Consider the following 22,137-nt stretch of genomic DNA (forward strand, 5'->3'; position numbering starts at 1 on the left):
CGCTCTTCTGGGCATGAAGGGTCGGGTCGGCCGCGCAGAGAAACGCCGTTAACGGAGCGCCCGGAGGGCCTCCCGACGGGACGGCGAGCAGCCACTTTCCTTGAGCCGCTCCGGAGCGGGGCTTGTCCAGACCCCAGGGGGAATCGCTCCGGAGGATTGGGCTCCACCCTGCAGGAATTGCCGTATTGTATGGACAATATATGGCTGTACTGATTTCTGGCAGCTGGAGCTGAGCTTCAGACCACCCTCCCCCTATAAATAGGCAAACCAGGGAGTGGGGGTTAAGGTCCAAAACGCTCTCATTGAAATACGCACGTTTTGGGCCCAGCCCTGTCCCGGGGCAAAGCCTTCTCAGAGGCCTTGGGCGGGCCGGCGAGCCGATGGACGCCATGCCTGAAGCGCCCGCCCCCCCCTCCGGGGGCAACCCCGGACATCCGAACCTCTCGGACCAGGTTTTCCGAAAAAGGCGATTCACCGCGCCGCACCACGCAACCCGCCGGCATGGAGCCGTTTTCGCCCGGGGAAGCGTGTCGGAAATGCACGGCTTTAGAGGGTCCGCGTGCGGCTGCGGCGGGTTTTTTTCTCCCAGGACGGCAATTCGCCGCGGAGACACCCTCCCCCCTATAAAAATGCAAACCAGGGAGTGGGGGTTAAGGTTCAAAACGCTCTTATTGAAATACGCACGTTTGGGGCCCAACAGACCCCGACGAGTGACGCTCTCGAGAGCCAGGGTGCCTCGCCGAAGCGTTGGCAAGTGGGGACGAGTCGGTTTTTGCGCCCGAGTCGGGTCGAAACCGGAGATCCGACCTTTCGCGCACCACCAAGTCCGGGGAAGAAATCTTCAGCGGGCGCCCACGCAACGCCGCCCGTCCGACACCCACAGCGGGACAGGCGCCGCCCGCTGCGAGACTCCGCCCTCGGGCCCGAGGCCCCGGTCCCTACCCGCCCGCTGGCACGTGGCGCCACTCCCATTAGAGCCCTCCTGCGGGGTGCACCTCCGGCCCCGGATTTCAAATCAGGTTTTGGGCGGCCGGATAAGCCTCGCGGCCCGGCAGCGTATCCCCGGCTCTCGCCGGTGGGGCCGAGTCAGTTTTTGCGCCCGAGTCGAAGCGTAACTGGAGATGAGCCCTTTCGCGGTCAACGAAGTCCGAGGAAGAAATCTTTAGCGGGCACCCACGTAACGCTCCCTGTCCGGCACCCACGGCGGGACCGACGCCGCCCGCTGCCAGATGCCGCACTCGGGCTGGAAGCCATGGTTTATCCATGCCGAACAGCTGATCGCACGATGGCATTGGGACCGACTTGGCAACTCCCCGAGAGCCCTCCTGCGGGGTACACTATTAAACGTGGATTTCAAGTCAGTTTGGGGCGGCCGTGTCAGACATGCAGCTCAGCAGCCAATCCTAGGCCTCAGGGAAAGCGCTCGTTTACTCCGCCGTCAGTTCCTCTGCCGAGTTCGAGTGCCGCCGGGCCCGCCGCTGGTACTCCCCAGTCTCCTCCTCCAAGGCCGGTCCGCCCGAGGGCCACCGGGCGGCGCCGGCCGGCCCTCCGCGCTCGACCTCCTCCCCCCGCTGCTGGACCCCACCACCCCTCTCCCAGAAGCCGCTCCCGCAGCAGCGACGTCGTCCGACCCGGCCTGCCAGGATCGGCCCGTCTGCGGCGCGGGCAAATCCCTCGGATCGAAAGGTTTAGTTTTAGCAGATCACAGCAAAGCGGCTGCTCTACTGGGCACGACACCCCAATCCATACCCAAGTCGTCTGCAAGTGATCTGGCGTCCCTCTCGAGACGGCGGTTCGGCTTGCGCCGGAGTTCCCGGCCCCCGGGCAGGGGCCGTGGGCGGAGTCGGCCCGGCCCCCCTCCAGGCAAAAGCGGGTGGGCGCTGACGCGGGCCGCACACCGGCAGAGATTTCGACTTAGAGGCGTTTAGCCGTAATCTCTCGGGTGGTAGTCTCGCACCACCGGCCTGTCGACCGAGCGCCTGAACCAGGGGTCCGAATCTGCGGTTCCTCTCGTACTGAGCAGGATTGCCGTGACGGCGACCTCTCATCAGTAGGGTAAAACTACCTGTCTCACGGCGGTCCAAAGCCAGCTCACGTTCCCCATTGGTGGGTGAACAATCCAACGCTTCGCAATGATAGGAAGAGCCGACATCGAAGGATCAAACAGCAACATCGCTATGAACGCTTGGCTGCAACTACCCAGTTATCACTGTGGTCACATTTCTGATACCTCTCGCTTCAAACTGCAAAGCTCAAAAGGATCGATAGGCCACGCTTTCACGGTCTGAAATAATGCTGAAAATCAGATTCAAACGAGCTTTTGCCCTTTTGCTCCGCGCGAGGTTTCCGTCCTCGCTGAGCTCGCCTTAGGACACCTGCGTTACCCTTTGACAGATGTACCTTCCCAGTCAAACCCCCAGACTGAAGCTGTCGCCAGAGCGGGAGGCGGCCGGCCGCGTAGCGCCAGAAGACTGGGCCCGCTCCCCGCCTCATCGGCTAAGTAAAGAAACGACGAGAGTAGTGGTTTTTCAGCGTCGGGCCGGGGCCCTCCCACCTATCCTACACCCCCCGTGTCTCTTCACAAGGTCAGACTAGAGTCAAGCTGATTCTGCCAAGCCCGTTCCCTTGGCTGTGGTTTCGCTAGATAGATAGGGACAGTGGGAATCTCGTTAATCCATTCATGTGCGTCACTAATTAGATGACGAGGCATTTGGCTACCTTAAGAGAGTCATAGTTACTCCCGCCGTTTACCCGCACTTCGCTGAATTTCTTCACTTTGACATTCAGAGCACTGGGCAGAAATCACCTCGCGTCAGCGCCCCGGCTGCAGACGTCGCGATGCTCTGTTTTTCATTAGACAGTCGGATTCCCCTGGTCCGTACCAGTTCTGAGCCGGCTGTTGGGCGCCGGCCGAAGCGGCCGCAGCGAGGACTGTCCACGAGGCGGGCCCCAGGCCGGTCCGGGCTCGCCCGGCGCCGCAGACGCGGCGCTCTAGGGGGCCGCAGCCCCTAGCTCCGGACCAGCCGATTCCAGGGATCCCGCCCCTTAGCAAGAAAAGGAAACTCTTCCCGGGTCCCCGACCGGCGTCTTGGGCTCGCTTGCTTCGCAGATCGGACCGCCAAGGAGGACGGAGGGCTCCGCCTGCGGGTTTGGGAATATTGACCCGATTCCGTTTCGCCCGGGGGGCAAAGGCCCCGGCCCCGCGAGGAGGGGGGCGCCCGCCTCCGCTGGGAGCGGAACCTCCCTGGGGCTTAGGATCGACTGACCCATGTACAACTGCTGATCGCATGCAAGCCTTCTCCGCCACTCGGCCCTCGAGGATCTCACTCCAATATTTGCTACTACCACCAAGATCTGCGCCCGCGGCGGCTCCACGCGGCCTGGCGGCCGGCGCTTCGACGCGCACCGCGGCGGCCCTCCTACTCGTCGGGGCGTACCACCCGGCCGGCGGTCCCACTCGCTCTCTGCCCCGACGGCCAGGTGTGGGCGGCACTCTCAGTGCCATTCATTTTCAGGGCTAGTCGACTTCCATGGCCACCGGCCTGCTGCCCGTATCAAGCAACGCCTTTTCTGGGCTCTGATGAGCGTCGGCCCCAAATGCGGCGCCCCAACCCGGCGGGTCCTCTCGCCCGACCTGAGGTCGATGGGTTCGCAATAGGCCTCGGCCTCTCACTCTCTCTCTCGCCTCTCAGGGCCCGCCCGGTGCCTCGGCGGCTGCCAGGAATGGGGGCTTCCCTCCGCGGCCATCTCTTCTCTCTCTCGGCGCTGGGCGCCCGCTCCCTCTCCGGCAGTCCACTCGGAGATCTGCCACGGGGCCGGCGGCATTTGGTCCCCGCGGGCCGGGTCCGGGTCTCCCCTTTTTCTTTCTCGGCCTGCCCTGCCTGCCTGCCTGGCCTCATATCCGGCGCGCTCCCTCGAGGCCGCCTGTGTCTTTCTTGTTCGGCTCGGGGGCACGACCGGCGCTCGTTTTTGGGCGGATACTCAGCGCCGACCTCCCCCGGGGAACGACCCGCCCGGCCGGTGCCCCTCGCCTACCTGCCTGCCTTGCCCGCAGATCTCCCATACCATCCTCGCCAGAGAGCGGGGGGAACCCGCGCCGCAACCTACTGGTCTCTTTGCACTCCCCTTGTTGCCGCCTGCAGCCAGTGTCCTTCGCTGGGGCCTCCCGGCGGGGCGGCGGGCTGCCACTTTTTCCGCACCTCCCGTCCCGGGGCTCTCCGGCAGGGCCGGCCGCGGCCCGGGAGCGGCCTTTCTGACACCTCTGGGCAAGGCCGGGCGGGCCGGACGACGCTCTTCTGGGCATGAAGGGTCGGGCCGGCCGCGCAGAGAAACGCCGTTAACGGAGCGCCCGGAGGGCCTCCCGGCGGGACGGCGAGCAGCCACTTTCCTTGAGCCGCTCCGGAGCGGGGCTTGTCCAGACCCCAGGGGGAATCGCTCTGGAGGCTTGGGCTCCACCCTGCAGGAATTGCCGTATTGTATGGACAATATATGGCTGTACTGATTTCTGGCAGCTGGAGCTGAGCTCCAGACCACCCTCCCCCTATAAATAGGCAAACCAGGGAGTGGGGGTTAAGGTCCAAAACGCTCTCATTGAAATACGCACGTTTTGGGCCCAACCTGTCCCGGGGCAAAGCCCTCTCAGAGGCCTTGGGTGGGCCGGCGAGCCGATGGACGCTATGCCTGAAGCGCCCGGCCCGCTCTCCGCGGGCAACCCCGGACATCCGAACCTCTCGGACCAGGTTTTCCGAAAAAGGCGATTCACCGCGCCGCACCACGCAACCCGCCGGCATGGAGCCGTTTTCGCCCGGGGAAGCGTGTCGGAAATGCACGGCTTTAGAGGGTCCGCGTGCGGCTTCGGCGGGTTTTTTTTCCCCCAGGACGGCAATTCGCCGCGGAGACACACTCCCCCCTATAAAAAGGCAAACCAGGGAGTGGGGGTTAAGGTTCAAAACGCTCTCATTGAAATACGCACGTTTGGGGCCCAACAGACCCCGACGAGTGACGCTCTCGAGAGCCGGGGTGCCTCGCCGACGCGTTGGCAAGTGGGGACGAGTCGGTTTTTGCGCCCGAGTCGGGTCGAAACCGGAGATCCGACCTTTCGCGCACCACCAAGTCCGGGGAAGAAATCTTCAGCGGGCGCCCACGCAACGCCGCCCGTCCGACACCCACAGCGGATCCAGCGCCGCCCGCTGCGAGACTCCGCCCTCGGGCCCGAGGCCCCGGTCCCTATCCGCCCGCTGGCACGTGGCGCCACTCCCATTAGAGCCCTCCTGCGGGGTGCACCTCCGGCCCCGGATTTCAAATCAGGTTTTGGGCGGCCGGATAAGCCTCGCGTCCCGGCAGCGTATCCCCGGCTCTCGCCGGTGGGGCCGAGTCAGTTTTTGCGCCCGAGTCGAAGCGTAACTGGAGATGAGCCCTTTCGCGGTCAAAGAAGTCCGAGGAAGAAATCTTCAGGGGGCACCCTCGTAACGCTCCCCGTCCGGCACCCACGGCGGGACCGACGCCGCCCGCTGCCAGATGCCGCACTCGGGCTGGAAGCCATGGTTCATCCGTGCCGAGCAGCTGATCGCACGATGGCATTGGGACCGACTTGGCAACTCCCCGAGAGCCCTCCTGCGGGGTACACTATTAAACGTGGATTTCAAGTCAGTTTGGGGCGGCCGTGTCAGACATGCAGCCCAGCAGCCAATCCTCGGCCTCAGGGAAAGCGCTCGTTTACTCCGCCGTCAGTTCCTCTGCCAAGTTCGAGTGCCGCCGGGCAAGCCGCTGGTACTCCCCAGTCTCCTCCTCCAAGGCCGGTCCGCCCGAGGGCCACCGGGCGGCGCCGGCCGGCCCTCCGCGCTCGACCTCCTCCCCCCGCTGCTGGACCCCACCACCCCTCTCCCAGAAGCCGCTCCCGCAGCAGCGACGTCGTCCGACCCGGCCTGCCAGGATTGGCCCGTCTGCGGCGCGGGCAAATCCCTCGGATCGAAAGGTTTAGTTTTAGCAGATCACAGCAAAGCGGCTGCTCTACTGGGCACGACACCCCAATCCATACCCAAGTCGTCTGCAAGGGATCTGGCGTCCCTCTCGAGGCGGGGGTTCCGCTTGTGCCGGAGTTCCCGGCCCCCGGGCAGGGGCCGCGGGCGGAGTCGGCCCGGCCCCCCTCCAGGCAAAAGCGGGTGGGCGCTGACGCGGGCCGCACACCGGCAGAGATTTCGACTTAGAGGCGTTTAGCCGTAATCTCTCGGGTGGTAGTCTCGCACCACCGGCCTGTCGACCGAGCGCCTGAACCAGGGGTCCCGAATCTGCGGTTCTTCTCGTACTGAGCAGGATTGCCGTGACGGCGACCTCTCATCAGTAGGGTAAAACTACCTGTCTCACGGCGGTCCAAAGCCAGCTCACGTTCCCCATTGGTGGGTGAACAATCCAACGCTTCGCAATGATAGGAAGAGCCGACATCGAAGGATCAAACAGCAACATCGCTATGAACGCTTGGCTGCAACTACCCAGTTATCACTGTGGTCACATTTCTGATACCTCTCGCTTCAAACTGCGAAGCTCAAAAGGATCGATAGGCCACGCTTTCACGGTCTGTATTCATGCTGAAAATCAGATTCAAACGAGCTTTTGCCCTTTTGCTCCGCGCGAGGTTTCCGTCCTCGCTGAGCTCGCCTTAGGACACCTGCGTTACCCTTTGACAGATGTACGGCCCAGTTTAAGTCATCGACTGAAGCTGTCGCCGGAGCGGGAGGCGGCCGGCCCCGTAGCGCCAGAAGACTGGGCCCGCTCCCCGCCTCACCGGCTAAGTAAAGAAACCACGAGAGTAGTGGCATTTCAGCGTCGGGCCTGGGGCCCTCCCACCTATCCTACACCCCCCCCGTGTCTCTTCACAAGGTCAGACTAGAGTCAAGCTGATTCTGCCAAGCCCGTTCCCTTGGCTGTGGTTTCGCTAGATAGATAGGGACAGTGGGAATCTCGTTAATTCATTCATGCGCATCACTAATTAGATGACGAGGCATTTGGCTACCTTAAGAGAGTCATAGTTACTCCCGCCGTTTACCCGCACTTCGCTGAATTTCTTCACTTTGACATTCAGAGCACTGGGCAGAAATCACATCGCGTCAGCGCCCCGGCTGCAGACGTCGCGATGCTCTGTTTTTCATTAGACAGTCGGATTCCCCTGGTCCGTACCAGTTCTGAGCCGGCTGCTGGGCGCCGGCCGAAGCGGCCGCAGCGAGGACTGTCCACGAGGCGGGCCCCAGGCCGGTCCGGGCTCGCCCAGCGCCCTAGCTCCGGACCAGCCGATTCCAGGGATCCCGCCCATTAGCAAGAAAAGGAAACTCTTCCCGGGTCCCCGACCGGCGTCTTGGGCTCGCTTGCTTTGCAGATCGGACCGCCAAGGAGGACGGAGGGCTCCGCCTGCGGGTTTGGGAATATTGACCCGATTCCGTTTCGCCCGGGGGGCAAGGGCCCCGGCCCCCGCCGGAGGGGGGCGCCCGCCTCCGCTGGGAGCGGGACCTCCTGGGGCTTAGGATCGACTGACCCATGTACAACTGCTGATCGCATGCAAGCCTTCTCCGCCACTCGGCCCTCGAGGATCTCACTCCAATATTTGCTACTACCACCAAGATCTGCGCCCGCGGCGGCTCCACGCGGCCTGGCGGCCGGCGCTTCGACGCGCACCGCGGCGGCCCTCCTACTCGTCGGGGCGTACCACCCGGCCGGCGGTCCCACTCGCTCTCTGCCCCGACGGCCAGGTGTGGGCGGCACTCTCAGTGCCATTCATTTTCAGGGCTAGTCGACTTCCATGGCCACCGGCCTGCTGCCCGTATCAAGCAAAGCCTTTTCTGGGCTCTGATGAGCGTCGGCCCCAAATGCGGCGCCCCAACCCGGCGGGTCCTCTCGCCCGACCTGAGGTCGATGGGTTCGCAATAGGCCTCGGCCTCTCACTCTCTCTCTCGCCTCTCAGGGCCCGCCCGGTGCCTCGGCGGCTGCCAGGAATGGGGGCTTCCCTCCGAGGCCATCTCTTCTCTCTCTCGGCGCTGGGCGCCCGCTCCCTCTCCGGCAGTCCACTCGGAGATCTGCCACGGGGCCGGCGGCATTTGGTCCCCGCTGGCCGGGTCCGGGTCTCCCCTTTTTCTTTCTCGGCCTGCCCTGCCTGCCTGCCTGGCCTCATTTCCGGCGCGCTCCCTCGAGGCCGCCTGTGTCTTTCTTGTTCGGCTCGGGGGCACGACCGGCGCTCGTTTTTGGGCGGATACTCAGCGCCGACCTCCCCCGGGGAACGACCCGCCCGGCCAGTGCCCCTCGCCTACCTGCCTGCCTTGCCTGCAGATCTCCCATACCATCCTCGCCAGAGAGCGGGGGGAACCCGCGCCGCAACCTACCGGTCTCTTTGCACTCCCCTTGTTGCCGCCTGCAGCCAGTGTCCTTCGCTGGGGCCTCCCGGCGGGGCGGCGGGCTGCCACTTTTTCCGCACCTCCCGTCCCGGGGCTCTCCGGCAGGGCCGGCCGCGGCCCGGGACTGGCCTTTCCGACACCTCTGGGCAAGGCCGGGCGGGCCGGACGACGCTCTTCTGGGCATGAAGGGTCGGGCCGGCCGCGCAGAGAAACGCCGTTAACGGAGCGCCCGGAGGGCCTCCCGGCGGGACGGCGAGCAGCCACTTTCCTTGAGCCGCTCCGGAGCGGGGCTTGTCCAGACCCCAGGGGGAATCGCTCTGGAGGCTTGGGCTCCACCCTGCAGGAATTGCCGTATTGTATGGACAATATATGGCTGTACTGATTTCTGGCAGCTGGAGCTGAGCTCCAGACCACCCTCCCCCTATAAATAGGCAAACCAGGGAGTGGGGGTTAAGGTCCAAAACGCTCTCATTGAAATACGCACGTTTTGGGCCCAACCTGTCCCGGGGCAAAGCCCTCTCAGAGGCCTTGGGTGGGCCGGCGAGCCGATGGACGCTATGCCTGAAGCGCCCGGCCCGCTCTCCGCGGGCAACCCCGGACATCCGAACCTCTCGGACCAGGTTTTCCGAAAAAGGCGATTCACCGCGCCGCACCACGCAACCCGCCGGCATGGAGCCGTTTTCGCCCGGGGAATTGTGTCGGAAATGCACGGCTTTAGAGGGTCCGCGTGCGGCTTCGGCGGGTTTTTTTCCCCCAGGACGGCAATTCGCCGCGGAGACACACCCCCCCCTATAAAAAGGCAAACCAGGGAGTGGGGGTTAAGGTTCAAAACGCTCTCATTGAAATACGCACGTTTGGGGCCCAACAGCCCCCGACGAGTGACGCTCTCGAGAGCCGGGATGCCTCGCCGACGCGTTGGCAAGTGGGGACGAGTCGGTTTTTGCGCCCGAGTCGGGTCGAAACTGGAGATCCTACCTTTCGCGCACCACCAAGTCCGGGGAAGAAATCTTCAGCGGGCGCCCACGCAACGCCGCCCGTCCGACACCCACAGCGGATCCAGCGCCGCCCGCTGCGAGACTCCGCCCTCGGGCCCGAGGCCCCGGTCCCTATCCGCCCGCTGGCACGTGGCGCCACTCCATTAGAGCCCTCCTGCGGGGTGCACCTCCGGCCCCGGATTTCAAATCAGGTTTTGGGCGGCCGGATAAGCCTCGCGTCCCGGCAGCGTATCCCCGGCTCTCGCCGGTGGGGCCGAGTCAGTTTTTGCGCCCGAGTCGAAGCGTAACTGGAGATGAGCCCTTTCGCGGTCAAAGAAGTCCCAGGAAGAAATCTTCAGGGGGCACCCTCGTAACGCTCCCCGTCCGGCACCCACGGCGGGACCGACGCCGCCCGCTGCCAGATGCCGCACTCGGGCTGGAAGCCATGGTTCATCCGTGCCGAGCAGCTGATCGCACGATGGCATTGGGACCGACTTGGCAACTCCCCGAGAGCCCTCCTGCGGGGTACACTATTAAACGTGGATTTCAAGTCAGTTTGGGGCGGCCGTGTCAGACATGCAGCCCAGCAGCCAATCCTCGGCCTCAGGGAAAGCGCTCGTTTACTCCGCCGTCAGTTCCTCTGCCAAGTTCGAGTGCCGCCGGGCCCGCCGCTGGTACTCCCCAGTCTCCTCCTCCAAGGCCGGTCCGCCCGAGGGCCACCGGGCGGCGCCGGCCGGCCCTCCGCGCTCGACCTCCTCCCCCCGCTGCTGGACCCCACCACCCCTCTCCCAGAAGCCGCTCCCGCAGCAGCGACGTCGTCCGACCCGGCCCGCCAGGATCGGCCCGTCTGCGGGGCGGGCAAATCCCTCGGATCGAAAGGTTTGGTTTTAGCAGATCACAGCAAAGCGGCTGCTCTACTGGGCACGACACCCCAATCCATACCCAAGTCGTCTGCAAGTGATCTGGCGTCCCTCTCGAGACGGCGGTTCGCCTTGCGCCGGAGTTCCCGGCCCCCGGGCAGGGGCCGCGGGCGGAGTCGGCCCGGCCCCCCTCCAGGCAAGAGCGGGTGGGCGCTGACGCGGGCCGCACACCGGCAGAGATTTCGACTTAGAGGCGTTTAGCCGTAATCTCTCGGGAGGTAGTCTCGCACCACCGGCCTGTCGACCGAGCGCCTGAACCAGGGGTCCGAATCTGCAGTTCCTCTCGTACTGAGCAGGATTGCCGTGACGGCGACCTCTCATCAGTAGGGTAAAACTACCTGTCTCACGGCGGTCCAAAGCCAGCTCACGTTCCCCATTGGTGGGTGAACAATCCAACGCTTCGCAATGATAGGAAGAGCCGACATCGAAGGATCAAACAGCAACATCGCTATGAACGCTTGGCTGCAACTACCCAGTTATCACTGTGGTCACATTTCTGATACCTCTCGCTTCAAACTGCGAAGCTCAAAAGGATCGATAGGCCACGCTTTCACGGTCTGTATTCATGCTGCAAATCAGATTCAAACGAGCTTTTGCCCTTTTGCTCCGCGCGAGGTTTCCGTCCTCGCTGAGCTCGCCTTAGGACACCTGCGTTACCCTTTGACAGATGTACCGCCCCAGTCAAACCCCCAGACTGAAGCTGTCGCCGGAGCGGGAGGCGGCCGGCCCCGTAGCGCCAGAAGACTGGGCCCGCTCCCCGCCTCACCGGCTAAGTAAAGAAACGACGCAAGTAGTGGTTTTTCAGCGTCGGGCCTGGGGCCCTCCCACCTATCCTACACCCCCCCCGTGTCTCTTCACAAGGTCAGACTAGAGTCAAGCTGATTCTGCCAAGCCCGTTCCCTTGGCTGTGGTTTCGCTAGATAGATAGGGACAGTGGGAATCTCGTTAATTCATTCATGCGCGTCACTAATTAGATGACGAGGCATTTGGCTACCTTAAGAGAGTCATAGTTACTCCCGCCGTTTACCCGCACTTCGCTGAATTTCTTCACTTTGACATTCAGAGCACTGGGCAGAAATCACATCGCGTCAGCACCCCGGCTGCAGACGTCGCGATGCTCTGTTTTTCATTAGACAGTCGGATTCCCCTGGTCCGTACCAGTTCTGAGCCGGCTGCTGGGCGCCGGCCGAAGCGGCCGCAGCGAGGACTGTCCACGAGGCGGGCCCCAGGCCGGTCCGGGCTCGCCCAGCGCCCTAGCTCCGGACCAGCCGATTCCAGGGATCCCGCCCATTAGCAAGAAAAGGAAACTCTTCCCGGGTCCCCGACCGGCGTCTGGGGCTCGCTTGCTTCGCAGATCGGACCGCCAAGGAGGACGGAGGGCTCCGCCTGCGGGTTTGGGAATATTGACCAGATTCCGTTTCGCCTGGGGGGCAAAGGCCCCGGCCCCGCGAGGAGGGGGGCGCCCGCCTCCGCTGGGAGCGGAACCTCCCTGGGGCTTAGGATCAACTGACCCATGTACAACTGCTGATCGCATGCAAGCCTTCTCCGCCCCTTGGCCCTCGAGGTTCTCACTCCAATTTTTGCTACTACCACCAAGATCTGCGCCCGCGGCGGCTCCACGCGGCCTGGCGGCCGGCGCTTCGACGCGCACCGCGGCGGCCCTCCTACTCGTCGGGGCGGACCACCCGGCCGGCGGGCCCCCTCGCTCTCTGCCCCGACGGCCAGGTGTGGGCGGCACTCTCAGTGCCATTCATTTTCAGGGCTAGTCGACTTCCATGGCAACCGGCCTGCTGCCCGTATTAAGCAACGCCTTTTCTGGGCTCTGATGAGCGTCGGCCCCAAATGCGGCGCCCCAACCCGGCGGGTCCTCTCGCCCGACCTGAGGTCGATGGGTTCGCAATAGGCCTCGGCCTCTCACTCTCTCTCTCGCCTCTCAGGGCCCGCCCGGCGCCTCGGCGGCTGCCAGGAATGGGGGCTTCCCTCCGCGGCCCTCTCTTCTCTCTCTCGGCGCTGGGCGCCCGCTCCCTCTCCGGCAGTCCACTCGGAGATCTGCCACGGGGCCGGCGGCACTCGGTCCCCGCTGACCGGGTCCGGGTCTCCCCTTTTTCTTTCTCGGCCTGCCCTGCCTGCCTGCCTGGCCTCATTTCCGGCGCGCTCCCTCGAGGCCGCCTGTGTCTTTCTTGTTCGGCTCGGGGGCACGACCGGCGCTCGTTTTGGGGCGGATACTCAGCGCCGACCTTCCCCGGGGAACGACCCGCCCGGCCGGTGCCCCTCGCCTACCTGCCTGCCTTGCCCGCAGATCTCCCATATCATCCTCGCCAGAGAGCGGGGGAACCCGCGCCGCAACCTTCCGGTCTCTTTGCCCTCCCCTTGTTCCCGCCTGCAGCCAGTGTCCTGGCGGGGGCGTCCCGGCCCGGCGGGGCGGCGGGCCGCCACTTTTTCCGCACCTCCCGTCCCGGGGCTCTCCGGCAGGGCCGGCCGCGGCCCGGGAGCGGCCTTTCCGACACCTCTGGGCAAGGCCGGGCGGGCCGGCCGACGCTCTTCTGGGCATGAAGGGTCGGGCCGGCCGCGCAGAGAAACGCCGTTAACGGAGCGCCCGGAGGGCCTCCCGGCGGGACGGCGAGCAGCCACTTTCCTTGAGCCGCTCCGGAGCGGGGCTTGTCCAGACCCCAGGGGGAATCGCTCCGGAGGCTTGGGCTCCACCCTGCAGGAATTGCCGTATTGTATGGACAATATATGGCTGTACTGATATCTGGCAGCTGGAGCTGAGCTCCAGACCACCCTCCCCCTATAAATAGGCAAACCAGGGAGTGGGGGTTAAGGTCCAAAACGCTCTCATTGAAATACGCACGTTTTGGGCCCAACCTGTCCCGGGGCAAAGCCCTCTCAGAGGCCTTGGGTGGGCCGGCGAGCCGATGGACGCTATGCCTGAAGCGCCCGGCCCGCTCTCCGCGGGCAACCCCGGACATCCGAACCTCTCGGACCAGGTTTTCCGAAAAAGGCGATTCACCGCGCCGCACCACGCAACCCGCCGGCATGGAGCCGTTTTCGCCCGGGGAAGCGTGTCGGAAATGCACGGCTTTAGAGGGTCCGCGTGCGGCTTCGGCGGGTTTTTTTCCCCCAGGACGGCAATTCGCCGCGGAGACACCCTCCCCCCTATAAAAAGGCAAACCAGGGAGTGGGGGTTAAGGTTCAAAACGCTCTCATTGAAATACGCACGTTTGGGGCCCAACAGACCCCGACGAGTGACGCTCTCGAGAGCCGGGGTGCCTCGCCGACGCGTTGGCAAGTGGGGACGAGTCGGTTTTTGCGCCCGAGTCGGGTCGAAACCGGAGATCCGACTTTTCGCGCACCACCAAGTCCGGGGAAGAAATCTTCAGCGGGCGCCCACGCAACGCCGCCCGTCCGACACCCACAGCGGGACCGGCGCCGTCCGCTGCGAGACTCCGCCCTCGGGCCCGAGGCCCCGGTCCCTACCCGCCCGCTGGCACGTGGCGCCACTCCCATTAGAGCCCTCCTGCGGGGTGCACCTCCGGCCCCGGATTTCAAATCAGGTTTTGGGCGGCCAGATAAGCCTCGCGGCCCAGCAGCGTATCCCCGGCTCTCGCCGGTGGGGCCGAGTCAGTTTTTGCGCCCGAGTCGAAGCGTAACTGGAGATGAGCCCTTTCGCGGTCAACGAAGTCCGAGGAAGAAATCTTTAGCGGGCACCCACGTAACGCTCCCCGTCCGGCACCCACGGCGGGACTGACGCCGCCCGCTGCCAGATGCCGCACTCGGGCTGGAAGCCATGGTTTATCCGTGCCGAACAGCTGATCGCACGATGGCATTGGGACCGACTTGGCAACTCTCCGAGAGCCCTCCTGCGGGGTACACTATTAAACGTGGATTTCAAGTCAGTTTGGGGCGGCCGTGTCAGACATGCAGCCCAGCAGCCAATCCTCGGCCTCAGGGAAAGCGCTCGTTTACTCCGCCGTCAGTTCCTCTGCCGAGTTCGAGTGCCGCCGGGCCCGCCGCTGGTACTCCCCAGTCTCCTCCTCCAAGGCCGGTCCGCCCGAGGGCCACCGGGCGGCGCCGGCCGGCCCTCCGCGCTCGACCTCCTCCCCCCGCTGCTGGACCCCACCACCCCTCTCCCAGAAGCCGCTCCCGCAGCAGCGACGTCGTCCGACCCGGCCTGCCAGGATCGGCCCGTCTGCGGCGCGGGCAAATCCCTCGGATCGAAAGGTTTAGTTTTAGCAGATCACAGCAAAGCGGCTGTTCTACTGGGCACGACACCCCAATCCATACCCAAGTCGTCTGCAAGTGATCTGGCGTCCCTCTCGAGACGGCGGTTCGCCTTGCGCCGGAGTTCCCGGCCCCCGGGCAGGGGCCGCGGGCGGAGTCGGCCCGGCCCCCCTCCAGGCAAGAGCGGGTGGGCGCTGACGCGGGCCGCACACCGGCAGAGATTTCGACTTAGAGGCGTTTAGCCGTAATCTCTCAGGTGGTAGTCTCGCACCACCGGCCTCTCGACCGAGCGCCTGAACCAGGGGTCCGAATCTGCGGTTCCTCTCGTACTGAGCAGGATTGCCGTGACGGCGACCTCTCATCAGTAGGGTAAAACTACCTGTCTCACGGCGGTCCAAAGCCAGCTCACGTTCCCCATTGGTGGGTGAACAATCCAACGCTTCGCAATGATAGGAAGAGCCGACATCGAAGGATCAAACAGCAACATCGCTATGAACGCTTGGCTGCAACTACCCAGTTATCACTGTGGTAACATTTCTGATACCTCTCGCTTCAAACTGCGAAGCTCAAAAGGATCGATAGGCCACGCTTTCACGGTCTGTATTCATGCTGAAAATCAGATTCAAACGAGCTTTTGCCCTTTTGCTCCGCGCGAGGTTTCCGTCCTCGCTGAGCTCGCCTTAGGACACCTGCGTTACCCTTTGACAGATGTACGGCCCAGTTTAAGTCCCCGACTGAAGCTGTCGCCGCAGCGGGTGGTGGCCGGCCGCGTAGCGCCAGAAGACTGGGCCCGCTCCCCGCCTCACCGGCTAAGTAAAGAAACCACGAGAGTAGTGGCATTTCAGCGTCGGGCCTGGGGCCCTCCCACCTATCCTACACCCCCCCCCGTGTCTCTTCACAAGGTCAGACTAGAGTCAAGCTGATTCTGCCAAGCCCGTTCCCTTGGCAGTGGTTTCGCTAGATAGATAGGGACAGTGGGAATCTCGTTAATTCATTCATGCGCGTCACTAATTAGATGACGAGGCATTTGGCTACCTTAAGAGAGTCATAGTTACTCCCGCCGTTTACCCGCACTTCGCTGAATTTCTTCACTTTGACATTCAGAGCACTGGGCAGAAATCACATCGCGTCAGCGCCCCGGCTGCAGACGTCGCGATGCTCTGTTTTTCATTAGACAGTCGGATTCCCCTGGTCCGTACCAGTTCTGAGCCGGCTGCTGGGCGCCGGCCGAAGCGGCCGCAGCGAGGACTGTCCACGAGGTGGGCCCCAGGCCGGTCCGGGCTCGCCCAGCGCCCTAGCTCCGGACCAGCCGATTCCAGGGATCCCGCCCCTTAGCAAGAAAAGGAAACTCTTCCCGGGTCCCCGACCTGCGTCTTGGGCTCGCTTGCTTTGCAGATCGGACCGCCAAGGAGGACGGAGGGCTCCGCCTGCGGGTTTGGGAATATTGACCCGATTCCGTTTCGCCCGGGGGGCAAAGGCCCCGGCCCCGCGAGGAGGGGGGCGCCCGCCTCCGCTGGGAGCGGAACCTCCCTGGGGCTTAGGATCGACTGACCCATGTACAACTGCTGATCGCATGCAAGCCTTCTCCGCCACTCGGCCCTCGAGGATCTCACTCCAATATTTGCTACTACCACCAAGATCTGCGCCCGCGGCGGCTCCACGCGGCCTGGCGGCCGGCGCTTCGACGCGCACCGCGGCGGCCCTCCTACTCGTCGGGGCGTACCACCCGGCCGGCGGTCCCACTCGCTCTCTGCCCCGACGGCCAGGTGTGGGCGGCACTCTCAGTGCCATTCATTTTCAGGGCTAGTCGACTTCCATGGCCACCGGCCTGCTGCCCGTATCAAGCAAAGCCTTTTCTGGGCTCTGATGAGCGTCGGCCCCAAATGCGGCGCCCCAACCCGGCGGGTCCTCTCGCCCGACCTGAGGTCGATGGGTTCGCAATAGGCCTCGGCCTCTCACTCTCTCTCTCGCCTCTCAGGGCCCGCCCGGTGCCTCGGCGGCTGCCAGGAATGGGGGCTTCCCTCCGCGGCCATCTCTTCTCTCTCTCGGCGCTGGGCGCCCGCTCCCTCTCCGGCAGTCCACTCGGAGATCTGCCACGGGGCCGGCGGCATTTGGTCCCCGCTGGCCGGGTCCGGGTCTCCCCTTTTTCTTTCTCGGCCTGCCCTGCCTGCCTGCCTGGCCTCATTTCCGGCGCGCTCCCTCGAGGCCGCCTGTGTCTTTCTTGTTCGGCTCGGGGGCACGACCGGCGCTCGTTTTTGGGCGGATACTCAGCGCCGACCTCCCCCGGGGAACGACCCGCCCGGCCGGTGCCCCTCGCCTACCTGCCTGCCTTGCCCGCAGATCTCCCATACCATCCTCGCCAGAGAGCGGGGGGAACCCGCGCCGCAACCTACTGGTCTCTTTGCACTCCCCTTGTTGCCGCCTGCAGCCAGTGTCCTTCGCTGGGGCCTCCCGGCGGGGCGGCGGGCTGCCACTTTTTCCGCACCTCCCGTCCCGGGGCTCTCCGGCAGGGCCGGCCGCGGCCCGGGACTGGCCTTTCTGACACCTCTGGGCAAGGCCGGGCGGGCCGGACGACGCTCTTCTGGGCATGAAGGGTCGGGCCGGCCGCGCAGAGAAACGCCGTTAACGGAGCGCCCGGAGGGCCTCCCGGCGGGACGGCGAGCAGCCACTTTCCTTGAGCCGCTCCGGAGCGGGGCTTGTCCAGACCCCAGGGGGAATCGCTCTGGAGGCTTGGGCTCCACCCTGCAGGAATTGCCGTATTGTATGGACAATATATGGCTGTACTGATTTCTGGCAGCTGGAGCTGAGCTCCAGACCACCCTCCCCCTATAAATAGGCAAACCAGGGAGTGGGGGTTAAGGTCCAAAACGCTCTCATTGAAATACGCACGTTTTGGGCCCAACCTGTCCCGGGGCAAAGCCCTCTCAGAGGCCTTGGGTGGGCCGGCGAGCCGATGGACGCTATGCCTGAAGCGCCCGGCCCGCTCTCCGCGGGCAACCCCGGACATCCGAACCTCTCGGACCAGGTTTTCCGAAAAAGGCGATTCACCGCGCCGCACCACGCAACCCGCCGGCATGGAGCCGTTTTCGCCCGGGGAATTGTGTCGGAAATGCACGGCTTTAGAGGGTCCGCGTGCGGCTTCGGCGGGTTTTTTTCCCCCAGGACGGCAATTCGCCGCGGAGACACACTCCCCCCTATAAAAAGGCAAACCAGGGAGTGGGGGTTAAGGTTCAAAACGCTCTCATTGAAATACGCACGTTTGGGGCCCAACAGACCCCGACGAGTGACGCTCTCGAGAGCCGGGATGCCTCGCCGACGCGTTGGCAAGTGGGGACGAGTCGGTTTTTGCGCCCGAGTCGGGTCGAAACCGGAGATCCGACCTTTCGCGCACCACCAAGTCCGGGGAAGAAATCTTCAGCGGGCGCCCACGCAACGCCGCCCGTCCGACACCCACAGCGGATCCAGCGCCGCCCGCTGCGAGACTCCGCCCTCGGGCCCGAGGCCCCGGTCCCTATCCGCCCGCTGGCACGTGGCGCCACTCCCATTAGAGCCCTCCTGCGGGGTGCACCTCCGGCCCCGGATTTCAAATCAGGTTTTGGGCGGCCGGATAAGCCTCGCGTCCCGGCAGCGTATCCCCGGCTCTCGCCGGTGGGGCCGAGTCAGTTTTTGCGCCCGAGTCGAAGCGTAACTGGAGATGGGCCCTTTCGCGGTCAAAGAAGTCCGAGGAAGAAATCTTCAGGGGGCACCCTCGTAACGCTCCCCGTCCGGCACCCACGGCGGGACCGACGCCGCCCGCTGCCAGATGCCGCACTCGGGCTGGAAGCCATGGTTCATCCGTGCCGAGCAGCTGATCGCACGATGGCATTGGGACCGACTTGGCAACTCCCCGAGAGCCCTCCTGCGGGGTACACTATTAAACGTGGATTTCAAGTCAGTTTGGGGCGGCCGTGTCAGACATGCAGCCCAGCAGCCAATCCTCGGCCTCAGGGAAAGCGCTCGTTTACTCCGCCGTCAGTTCCTCTGCCAAGTTCGAGTGCCGCCGGGCCCGCCGCTGGTACTCCCCAGTCTCCTCCTCCAAGGCCGGTCCGCCCGAGGGCCACCGGGCGGCGCCAGCCGGCCCTCCGCGCTCGACCTCCTCCCCCCGCTGCTGGACCCCACCACCCCTCTCCCAGAAGCCGCTCCCGCAGCAGCGACGTCGTCCGACCCGGCCCGCCAGGATCGGCCCGTCTGCGGGGCGGGCAAATCCCTCGGATCGAAAGGTTTGGTTTTAGCAGATCACAGCAAAGCGGCTGCTCTACTGGGCACGACACCCCAATCCATACCCAAGTCGTCTGCAAGTGATCTGGCGTCCCTCTCGAGACGGCGGTTCGCCTTGCGCCGGAGTTCTCGGCCCCCGGGCAGGGGCCGCGGGCGGAGTCGGCCCGGCCCCCCTCCAGGCAAGAGCGGGTGGGCGCTGACGCGGGCCGCACACCGGCAGAGATTTCGACTTAGAGGCGTTTAGCCGTAATCTCTCGGGTGGTAGTCTCGCACCACCGGCCTGTCGACCGAGCGCCTGAACCAGGGGTCCGAATCTGCAGTTCCTCTCGTACTGAGCAGGATTGCCGTGACGGCGACCTCTCATCAGTAGGGTAAAACTACCTGTCTCACGGCGGTCCAAAGCCAGCTCACGTTCCCCATTGGTGGGTGAACAATCCAACGCTTCGCAATGATAGGAAGAGCCGACATCGAAGGATCAAACAGCAACATCGCTATGAACGCTTGGCTGCAACTACCCAGTTATCACTGTGGTCACATTTCTGATACCTCTCGCTTCAAACTGCGAAGCTCAAAAGGATCGATAGGCCACGCTTTCACGGTCTGTATTCATGCTGCAAATCAGATTCAAACGAGCTTTTGCCCTTTTGCTCCGCGCGAGGTTTCCGTCCTCGCTGAGCTCGCCTTAGGACACCTGCGTTACCCTTTGACAGATGTACCGCCCCAGTCAAACCCCCCGACTGAAGCTGTCGCCGGAGCGGGTGGCGGCCGGCCGCGTAGCGCCAGAAGACTGGGCCCGCTCCCCGCCTCACCGGCTAAGTAAAGAAACGACGCAAGTAGTGGTTTTTCAGCGTCGGGCCGGGGGCCCTCCCACCTATCCTACACCCCCCCCCCGTGTCTCTTCACAAGGTCAGACTAGAGTCAAGCTGATTCTGCCAAGCCCGTTCCCTTGGCTGTGGTTTCGCTAGATAGATAGGGACAGTGGGAATCTCGTTAATTCATTCATGCGCGTCACTAATTAGATGACGAGGCATTTGGCTACCTTAAGAGAGTCATAGTTACTCCCGCCGTTTACCCGCACTTCGCTGAATTTCTTCACTTTGACATTCAGAGCACTGGGCAGAAATCACATCGCGTCAGCACCCCGGCTGCAGACGTCGCGATGCTCTGTTTTTCATTAGACAGTCGGATTCCCCTGGTCCGTACCAGTTCTGAGCCGGCTGCTGGGCGCCGGCCGAAGCGGCCGCAGCGAGGACTGTCCACGAGGCGGGCCCCAGGCCGGTCCGGGCTCGCCCAGCGCCCTAGCTCCGGACCAGCCGATTCCAGGGATCCCGCCCATTAGCAAGAAAAGGAAACTCTTCCCGGGTCCCCGACCGGCGTCTGGGGCTCGCTTGCTTCGCAGATCGGACCGCGAAGGAGGACGGAGGGCTCCGCCTGCGGGTTTGGGAATATTGACCCGATCCCGTTTCGCCTGGGGGGCAAAGGCCCCGGCCCCGCGAGGAGGGGGGCGCCCGCCTCCGCTGGGAGCGGAACTTCCCTGGGGCTTAGGATCGACTGACCCATGTACAACTGCTGATCGCATGCAAGCCTTCTCCGCCACTCGGCCCTCGAGGATCTCACTCCAATATTTGCTACTACCACCAAGATCTGCGCCCGCGGCGGCTCCACGCGGCCTGGCGGCCGGCGCTTCGACGCGCACCGTGGCGGGCCTCCTACTCGTCGGGGCGTACCACCCGGCCGGCGGTCCCACTCGCTCTCTGCCCCGACGGCCAGGTGTGGGCGGCACTCTCAGTGCCATTCATTTTCAGGGCTAGTCGACTTCCATGGCAACCGGCCTGCTGCCCGTATTAAGCAACGCCTTTTCTGGGCTCTGATGAGCGTCGGCCCCAAATGCGGCGCCCCAACCCGGCGGGTCCTCTCGCCCGACCTGAGGTCGATGGGTTCGCAATAGGCCTCGGCCTCTCACTCTCTCTCTCGCCTCTCAGGGCCCGCCCGGCGCCTCGGCGGCTGCCAGGAATGGGGGCTTCCCTCCGCGGCCCTCTCTTCTCTCTCTCGGCGCTGGGCGCCCGCTCCCTCTCCGGCAGTCCACTCGGAGATCTGCCACGGGGCCGGCGGCACTCGGTCCCCGCTGACCGGGTCCGGGTCTCCCCTTTTTCTTTCTCGGCCTGCCCTGCCTGCCTGCCTGGCCTCATTTCCGGCGCGCTCCCTCGAGGCCGCCTGTGTCTTTCTTGTTCGGCTCGGGGGCACGACCGGGGCTCGTTTTGGGGCGGATACAGCGCCGACCTTCCCCGGGGAACGACCCGCCCGGCCGGTGCCCCTCGCCTACCTGCCTGCCTTGCCCGCAGATCTCCCATATCATCCTCGCCAGAGAGCGGGGGAACCCGCGCCGCAACCTTCCGGTCTCTTTGCACTCCCCTTGTTGCCGCCTGCAGCCAGTGTCCTGGCGGGGGCGTCCCGGCCCGGCGGGGCGGCGGGCCGCCACTTTTTCCGCACCTCCCGTCCCGGGGCTCTCCGGCAGGGCCGGCCGCGGCCCGGGAGCGGCCTTTCCGACACCTCTGGGCAAGGCCGGGCGGGCCGGCCGACGCTCTTCTGGGCATGAAGGGTCGGGCCGGCCGCGCAGAGAAACGCCGTTAACGGAGCGCCCGGAGGGCCTCCCGGCGGGACGGCGAGCAGCCACTTTCCTTGAGCCGCTCCGGAGCGGGGCTTGTCCAGACCCCAGGGGGAATCGCTCCGGAGGCTTGGGCTCCACCCTGCAGGAATTGCCGTATTGTATGGACAATATATGGCTGTACTGATATCTGGCAGCTGGAGCTGAGCTCCAGACCACCCTCCCCCTATAAATAGGCAAACCAGGGAGTGGGGGTTAAGGTCCAAAACGCTCTCATTGAAATACGCACGTTTTGGGCCCAACCTGTCCCGGGGCAAAGCCCTCTCAGAGGCCTTGGGTGGGCCGGCGAGCCGATGGACGCTATGCCTGAAGCGCCCGGCCCGCTCTCCGCGGGCAACCCCGGACATCCGAACCTCTCGGACCAGGTTTTCCGAAAAAGGCGATTCACCGCGCCGCAACCACGCAACCCGCCGGCATGGAGCCGTTTTCGCCCGGGGAAGCGTGTCGGAAATGCACGGCTTTAGAGGGTCCGCTTGCGGCTTCGGCGGGTTTTTTTCCCCCAGGACGGCAATTCGCCGCGGAGACACCCTCCCCCCTATAAAAAGGCAAACCAGGGAGTGGGGGTTAAGGTTCAAAACGCTCTCATTGAAATACGCACGTTTGGGGCCCAACAGACCCCGACGAGTGACGCTCTCGAGAGCCGGGGTGCCTCGCCGACGCGTTGGCAAGTGGGGACGAGTCGGTTTTTGCGCCCGAGTCGGGTCGAAACCGGAGATCCGACT

At 64.6% G+C, this 22,137-nt stretch overlaps 5 pseudogenes; all 5 read right to left on the reverse strand.

The window, feature by feature from the left end:
• Positions 1–1,667: 1,667 nt before the first annotated feature.
• Positions 1,668–2,938, reverse strand: LOC147795106 (large subunit ribosomal RNA; annotated as a pseudogene).
• Positions 2,939–5,955: 3,017 nt separating this feature from the next.
• LOC147795107 (large subunit ribosomal RNA) lies at positions 5,956–7,312 on the reverse strand (annotated as a pseudogene).
• Positions 7,313–10,212: 2,900 nt separating this feature from the next.
• On the reverse strand, positions 10,213–11,569 carry LOC147795108 (large subunit ribosomal RNA; annotated as a pseudogene).
• A 2,905-nt stretch (positions 11,570–14,474) lies between these two features.
• LOC147795109 (large subunit ribosomal RNA) lies at positions 14,475–15,834 on the reverse strand (annotated as a pseudogene).
• Positions 15,835–18,733: 2,899 nt separating this feature from the next.
• On the reverse strand, positions 18,734–20,092 carry LOC147795110 (large subunit ribosomal RNA; annotated as a pseudogene).
• Positions 20,093–22,137: the final 2,045 nt, after the last annotated feature.

This window comes from Acanthaster planci, unplaced genomic scaffold (assembly GCF_054643075.1).
Source record: "Acanthaster planci isolate LZ-2023a unplaced genomic scaffold, COTS_SCS Contig166, whole genome shotgun sequence".
Lineage (NCBI taxonomy): Eukaryota > Metazoa > Echinodermata > Asteroidea > Valvatida > Acanthasteridae > Acanthaster > Acanthaster planci.